This window comes from Malania oleifera, chromosome 4, assembly GCF_029873635.1.
Source record: "Malania oleifera isolate guangnan ecotype guangnan chromosome 4, ASM2987363v1, whole genome shotgun sequence".
NCBI classification, from domain to species: domain Eukaryota; kingdom Viridiplantae; phylum Streptophyta; class Magnoliopsida; order Santalales; family Ximeniaceae; genus Malania; species Malania oleifera.
The window spans coordinates 83,109,423-83,117,838 of NC_080420.1; the positions used below are offsets into that span (position 1 = coordinate 83,109,423).

Below are 8,416 nucleotides of genomic sequence, written 5' to 3' on the forward strand. Positions count from 1 at the left end.
ATTGCATATAAAACTCTTTAGGGGAGGGTGAGTGTCCATTTTCTTGCAAAACACACTAGATATTGTCAACGTGTTTAGCCTACTTGCCTCTCTCGTTAAACACACAATGTTAACGGAGGTGCTGTTAATGAATTGCATTGCTTCAATGTTTACTGCTTACCTGTCACTACTTTCATAATTGCTTACTACTTCCGTTGATATTTGATTGAATGATAATGAAAGTGTATCGTGGATGAATTGGGGTAAACGATAGGCTAGCTAGTTAAGCAAAAGTGCTTTATCTAGCGTCGCACGGTCCTTTCACAAAGGTGTGAAATAGTCAGCCCATGACACTACGCATAAGCCTATCTTTGAGGATTGAGGAGGCTCTAATTCATAAGAAGGTGTCTTAGCCACTAGTTTGTCAAAAATTACTAAGAATGCTTTGCGCCAAACAAAGAAACTTAATGATGGATGGGTCATAGCCATTAATCAATTAGGTGAGAGAGACGAATTAAGTTAGGGAGTCCCTTAGGGCAAGAGTTGAAAATGGTTGTTACACCTAAGCCACGTGACAAGACAGAAAAAAAAAAAAAAAAGGAACAAAGAAAAAGAAGAGGTTGCAAAAAGAATTGAATAATTATAACAAGGATTATCAATTAGAATATGAGAGGTCTAAGGCATCTGAGGAAGAGGGAGCTTTGAAAAGGAGTTCCCTTGATATTGCTTTTCTTCAAGAAATCAAACTTGAAAGTGGAAATGGTGGCAGGGGGCTGTTAGAAGTGCGTGGGAGGGTAGGTGCAAGAAGTGGCCGAGTAGGAGACTCTCCCTTCTTAAGGAGTGGCAGGGGGTCCTTATAGCGCAATCTATGGTCCTAGGCCTACTTTTTAGGATGAGTTTGTATGCGGTGTATGGTTTTTGTTATCATTGGTGGGTACTAGGGAGAATTCAATGTGGTGAAATTTCCGCGGAGAAAAGGGAGAGACAGTTTTGCTTCAAGGATACCAAATTTTGTTTATCAAAGGAATTTCCCTACCAGGAAATGGACCACCTCCATGGGTAGCACATCACAATAAACCCTATCTTTATAATCGCCCATTTGGATAGATTCAAGGCACCTCTTATATTCGTCTTACTTACCCAATTTACTATAAAAGGATAGGGGTGTGGCACTACCTTAAGGTTAATGTACCTAGAGCGGCTTTGAAGACTACACTCATGCTACTAACCCTACCAAACATGTCATGTCTCATCTCATCAAAATCATATACTAAATCACTCTCATCTCCTAATCACACTATAATGTCTACAACCAAATCCTCGCATTTGGGTATGTCATCAGCCACACACTCCAAAGCTAAGGCTCATTAGGGACAACGAGCAACTATATGACCTCAAGCGTGGCAGAGATGGCACCACACAAATGAGCTACTAGCCTGAAGAATGCAAGACCCACTAGAATCAGTGACAATATGGGGCTCGACTTGCCTAGGTGTACTCTATTACTCTCTCTAAGGCCTAGGGTGGACTGGGAAATGATAAGAGTCAAATAGACCTAGACTGTGGACAGGATTTGGAATAACGGGACTCATTGATATCAGATGAGGAATCTTAAGTTACTTCTCTATTGCAATAGCTTTTTGGTAGGTCTATCTCTAAAGATTCACATGAATACAACTCGGCCTCTCTCCTAATATCCTCCCTGAGAAAATAATAAACCTAGTGATTGTTTGATACATGTCCTCAATAATACCACCCTTAAGAAAAAGCTCCTCAAATTGTTCCATAGCTACAATATGGTAGTTCGTCTACAACACTTTCTTACAAGAAGGAGGGGGTTACTTTTCTTTCAACCTTCGTCTCATCGGAATTATGCAACACTAAACAAATCTTCCTTATAGGAAGGTGGGAGTTACTTCTCTTTCCACCTTTGTCCTGTCACTTGCCACCAGATAATAGGAGGTTCATCTAGCCATTGGAGGGTTGACTAAACAATTTACCAATACTTCTTGGCTAGACCTACGAGGTTCCTTTTGGCAAAACGGATCTTTTAGTAGTACCCCCACTAGCCTCAAAATCAAGCCCAAGTAGATATATATGGCCCCTAGTATGAATTTTATCATAATACTCATAGGTTGGCCGCCTAGGGGTATGTTGACACTCTATGGGAGCACCTAATGATAATACCAACCTTCCATCTCGAATCAAGGATATCAATCCTGAATAGGTCCATCATTAGGTTCAAGGACTTTGACAGACCCTATTGGTGGTTATTGGGGCTCCAAGAACAAACAAAACCTTGTGTGACCCTATAGAGTATGAAGACCCCAAGTACAAGGACCCCTTGGGCTCCATAACAAACTCATCTACCCCTTCATCTACATGGCACTTGCCTAAAGATTTCAAGACCTGCGCAATTTGTTCATTGAGTTGCTCAAGTTGATGGCCCATTGTGTCTAAACAAAGGAAAATAAGTTTAGACATCAAATAATGAGATCTCATGTGAGGTGGAGTCGATAGTTTTGTTGTTGACCATGGTGCACAATAAGAAGAGAGAAAAGATAAAAGCTAAGGAAAGCTAAATTTGCAACAAATAATATAAATTCTAAATTATTACGATGCCCACACAAAGCTATCAAATCTAATGAAAATGAAGAGTCAAAACTCTACTAAGTGAAACAAAGTTTTAAATGGCCAAGGCATAAGGTGAGCCATTTAGCCATTAAGAGGAGAGGCGTAAGTTTTTTGAGAATTTTATTTTTAGTTAAAAATATGAAAATAAATTTAAGAAAATCACAAATATCATGTAAAAATAAATAAATATACTTTGCAAACTACTTGTTTGCCATTCAAAAATTGCTAACTTGAATTCATGACATAAATCATCACAAGAGATAGCTATATTGTCACAAAGTTCAAATTATTTTCATGAACTAAGATACAACTCTCAGCTATTTTGGAAAGCCCAAGGTTCAAGAGTTAGAAATCAACTCATATCATGACATACCTTTTGTATAAAAATGTAGCTAAAACTTCCTAACCAATTCTAACTTGAGAACCACATGCCCAAAATGCGTAAACCCCAACTAAAAAGGTGCAAAAGGCATGCCTTTTGTACAAATGTCTAAGTCTCGGCATGTAATGTGTTAGCCTTTTTGTAATTTGGTATTTCAGATTGAGCCTCAAGGCTTTTTAGACATGCCTTGCCTCAAAAAAGCAAGATGGCTAAATGTCAAAAATAGAAAATGGAATATATGGATCATTTTGTTATTTTTTTCTTTTTTCAAAGCATGATCAAGAAAACGTGGGCTATGCAAAGTTATTGATTTACCTAATCAAACAGATACTAATCAAACTTCAAAATGAAAGAATTCTACCTTAGCAAGAGCTTACAAGCTTGCTGTTTCTCGTAGATGGACTCCAAAGCATCAGAGTGGAAATCTGAAAAGATGCTAGAAGGAACAATTGCAGCAGATAGCCAATATCTTCCAAAGAAAATTCAATCTCTTTGGTATTCTTCACAATCTCATAGTAGATCCTCAATTTATCATGAACACATTCAATTCCCTTCTAACACTGTCAAAATCTCACAGTGGCAATCAATTACTCTTCTCTCTACTCAAAATCTCATGTATTGGGATATTGAGTATAGGTACATGGGTCAGTTAAGGAGATAGACAGATTGGAGTTCCCTCTCACACAGAGAACTACACTTTGACAAACAGGCCTAGGATTTGCTTCTCTCACAAACAGACCTAAAGCTGAAGGCTTAAGGCTGTGACCATGAGGTTAAATAACTGGGTCTTGCAACAGATTAATGGTTATAGAGCTGTAACTATGACCAGGAAAAGTAACTGCAATGATCAAAGGTCTTGAATCAACAAAAAAGGAGTTTGATGAGGAGAGATGTTATGCTGCTTCACAGAGAGTCTTGGTTTTGACAAGAAGAAACTCTGGTCAGGGTTGTGACAGCCTTGATTTTGTGTGTTTTTTTTTAAATCATATCAACTATCTTAGCTGTCGCAAGGCTCTAATTCTCACAATATTTACAGAAATGTTAATGAATTTCTAAATATTTGCTTTCAAAATTACTGTAATTGATTTAATAGGATCAATCCTCACCACTGCTTCTACTTATACAAGCATCAGCACCACAATCATATCTACCAAACTCTTTACATATCACAACACTGCTGTTACTGCCACATCCACCAACAACAATGCATGTCCCCTGAAGGCTGACACCACATATTCAACCCTTTGTGATCATTATGACCACCGACTTTGGGAAACCTGCACTTCTAAAACCACCCGTCCTAATTGCCACAGCAACATCACAATACCACCTCCAGAAATTTGCAATCACAATCTTGTTAAATAACCCACGCCCAATGAAATCCACTACGACAACCATCTAACCATCACATTCAACACCCCAATCCATCACCAATTAAAAATACTAATTCTGCACGGATTTCAATTCTAGAACTTCAATTTCATCTACCTATCAATCAAACAATTGAATCCAAAAAGTTTAAAAAAAAAAAAAATCCTAGAGCAAAACTACATTAAACATTCTATTTTCAAACAAATTGGCAGTATTTAGATGAGAAAATGTCAGTTTAGGATTACAAATGCGGGTTTGAAAGGCTTTGTTTCTTAAAATATATATTTTGCAGATTCTCAAAGCCGAAAATATATAAATAAAACATTTCAGGAAGTTCATCGAAGAGGTTAACGAGAAAAAATAATAGAGGAGACACTAGCAGCAACGCCAACCTGATTGCGAAGAACAAAGCGATCACTGATCAGAGAGACTGAGCTGAGGGAACCTGACTACCCAGCTCCGAAAACTCCGATTCAAACCAGAAATCAATCTTCAGTGCACAACACTAAACCCGTGAACGAAGAATTTAAGCTAGAAGCAGTAACTGCAGCAGAAACGCGAATTATTGCTTTTTCGGAGCATAGAAGATGCTTGAACACTTCACCATAAACCCTAAAAAAATCAAATCTTATCGGTTTCTTCTAGACTTGCGAGCAGAAAAGAGAGCTCAGTTCCGCCAAATAACTTCAGGATTCACGGGGCTCCACTTGACTCTTGAGTGGGGGTCTTCACTCTGCAATTTCGGGCTATGCTCGGCCCGACGGCGTTGATGGGCCCAGCTACGAGGTGTTCGCCCGGTCCTGAAGCCAATCGATATGCCTATCTCTACAATAAGAACGCCAGTTGTGCCCATGTCTATACGAGTTTTTCCCAATTTTAATATTGTTTTAATAAAAATTATTTAAAAACAATTTTGACTGAACTTTTTTTTCTCATAAATTGATGCATTTCAAAAAAATACTGATTTATTCGGCATTTATACAATATAAAAAATATTAGTTTATCTAGCATTTTTTAATTAGAGCATGGCCACGCTGTACAAAGTAGCATTTTTTTTTTTTGTTAAAAACACTAATTCATATAACATTTTTTGCATGCTTAATTTGTGACCTTCCGATCTCTTGCCCACACTTCTCTTTCACTCTTCTCTACCTTTCACCTCTCCGCTTTGCAAATTTTCCCTTCCCAACCACTCTCCGTCCACAAACTCCAAACACCACTCTTCAACAACTTCGTTGTTGTTGTCTCCGACATCGGCCACGACCTCAAATGCAAACAACAATTGCGGCTCTCGCTGCTCAGACACTCTGTTTTTTATTTTTGATTTGCAAACAGAAACTAAGTTCCAAATCTAAAGTGATTTCTAAAAACAAAAACAAAAATCAAAATCAGTTTCAGTTGCTTTTTTGCTTTTTGCATTCTCTAAAACATCTCTCTCTCTCTCTCTCTCTCTCTCTCTCTCTTGCTATCTGTTAAGGCGATTGTCGCAATATCCCGGACCCGCCAAACACTGGCTCAGGTGCGGCTGCGAACTAGGAAAAATGGGGTGAATTTTGAAGAAGTATTTTCGTAGAAAAACAAGGTATATAGAGTCGCCACTAACCTTTTGAAGTGTAGTTAGAACACTTTATTACTACCTAATTAAGGGTAGAATCATTTTACGCTACCAGAGTCGAGCTCGCGAGTTCGGTTACGCAAGGGGAAGGTATCAGCATCCCCTACATGCCCGTTCTTACCAACGGTACCTAATTAATCGAAAATTATCCCAAAATAAATTTAATAAGCCTTTAAAATTACTCCTTTCCAAGAATCAAAAAATGAAGGTACTATATAGGTATTCCCTCAGAGTCGGGGCATACCGTACTCTGAAGAGCTCATGCCTCCCTTTTAAATCATAGGGATGGAAAATTGAGAAAACAGTTTACAAAAATACACTCTCCAGGTTTTCAAATTTTTATAGAATTTTCTAAGTGAAAAGTAATATTCCGGGAGGTTTTTTTGGAATTTGTTCAGGATGGAAATGATTTTCTGGGCCTAAAAAATATTTTTGTGATTTTTTCTAAGTGTGAAAGCAATTTTTATTTTTTTTTGTGATTTTGGTAATTTTTTCAATATTTTTCCCAAACTTCAAAATAACACAAATAAAATTAAGACGAAAACCATGGAAATCCAAGCTTGAAGATATTTGTGGAATTTTCTAAAATTTTGTGACTTTTCAGATATTTTATGTTTTTTTGTGGATTTTGATGAATCTTGGAATTATTAAAGTAATAATGATACAAACTAAACTGGCTCAATCGCGGTTCGGGAAACCCAACCTGTTCGGGGAGAAAGTCAATTGAAGGGGAAGAGTCAACCTGTTTAAGGTCCGGTCGAGACCAAAGGGTTTAGGATATGGGTGTGAACATATGTATGGATACTAAGTGCATAGGCGTGTGTGCATGTGCATATGTAAGAATCAATGTGATGGAATTATTTTTTTCTTAACTTAAATTATTTTTTGGGAATTTTCTCTCATTTTCGTGTATTTTCCTGAATTTAATGAATTTTCATGAATTGTTTGAAGTTCAAAAGAATTTATTCAAAATTAAAATAAAAGAAAATCGAGAAGAACTGGTTTGGGGAAGGGGGTAGGGCCGGTCAAACATTGACCGGTCTAGGAGAGACACATTTAAGGCTGGTCAAGGCCAACAACGCCACATGGCAAGCTAAGAGTGGGTGAGACTGTGTGGGTTAGATCCCTGGCGTCGCTCAATCTTGGGCGTCCACTGAACAACAATGATCAGACGGTTGAGGGGAACAAGGTAGCCACGTGTCACGTGGCGGGTAGAGAACGCACACGGGTGAGGATTGGTGACGTGGCCGCATCATTGCCGCTCATGGAGAAAAGAGATCCAATGGCTTGCTGTGAACATTAAATGCGAGGGGACATTCGTGCCACGTGGCGACGGCCAAATGAAAAGGACCGGTGCAATAAATGTCCTCTAACGCGCACGAATCCCTGGTCGTTGATGTGTTGAAGATCGGATGGCTGGGAGACGAAGTGCCTCCCAGCATTGATGACGGAGGTGACTGGCTCACCACGTGCCGTTTGGAGGAGCGGTCAGAATTGATGCCTCTGACGCAGACGATCAAGGTCGTAGATGCTCTGCAGGGATCAAACGGCGATGATTGAACAAGTAAAAGATATTGATTGGTGAAATCGTGGCCCTTCAAGCAAACCCAGATCGAACGGTGGTAGATTTGTCGTCAAGGCGGCTTTATCTAGATCGTTCAAAATGAATCTAAGACGAATGGTCCTGATTTTTTGATCCGAGGGTCATGGAGGTTCCATGTGGCAGCATCCTACGGCTTCAAAGGCAGACATACTTAAGTTGATTTTTTTTTCCCATCTCCCAATTTTCATTCTTTTAGTTTCGGAGCTACACTCTCTCCTTGCTCTCTTCTTTCCTTCTTTCCTTCTTTCACCCTGTCTGTTTTTCTCCCCTTTTCTCTTGTTTCTCTTGATTTATCACCCTTTCTCTTCTCTCTCAAACAGAAACCCTTTCTATCACCTCACCCCTCACTCTCCCTGTAATTCTCTCTGCTCTCTTCCCTTGTTTCTCTCGATTTCTCTTCTCTCTCAAACAGAAACCCTTTCTATCACCTCACCCCTCACTCTCCCTGTCATTCTCTCTACTATTTTCTTTGAAGCAGGCCAAAAGAGGCCTGAGATCCTAGTAATTAGAAGACGAGGAAACTCCAAGGCACCCCAGAACGATCCTATGTTCGGTGGAAAGGGCAAGGAATCCTCAAAAAGATAAGTTTTTTATGTTTTTCCTTATTCTGTTTTCTCTTCTCTTTTCCTCCTTTCATCATTTGTTTTTTGTCGTGAAAAATACTGGTGATGTGTGTGATGTGCCGATCTGTGAATTGATGATGACTCTAGTTAGGGTTTCAGGATTAAAGTTTGAGGACGAGTAGGTGTAAAAACCCAACTCGATAAATGTGGAATAATAAATAAGAAAAGAGAAGGGAAATTAAAAAGGAAAAATCAGTACGGCTCGTTGA

At 38.9% G+C, this 8,416-nt stretch overlaps 1 protein-coding gene across 7 annotated transcripts in view; it reads right to left on the minus strand.

Annotated features, from left to right (window-relative positions):
• Positions 1-5,217, minus strand: part of LOC131154193 (pre-mRNA-processing protein 40C) — a 119,920-nt gene extending 114,703 nt beyond the window's left edge. For 6 of the 7 annotated variants that reach the window (XR_009136385.1, XR_009136386.1, XM_058106789.1 and 3 more), the window contains exon 1: positions 4,759-5,209. The gene's annotated coding sequence lies outside the window, so the exon portion shown is untranslated. Of the gene's footprint in view, positions 1-4,758 lie in introns of all 7 variants that reach the window. The other variant, XM_058106790.1, reaches the window with a different exon arrangement.
• Positions 5,218-8,416: the final 3,199 nt, after the last annotated feature.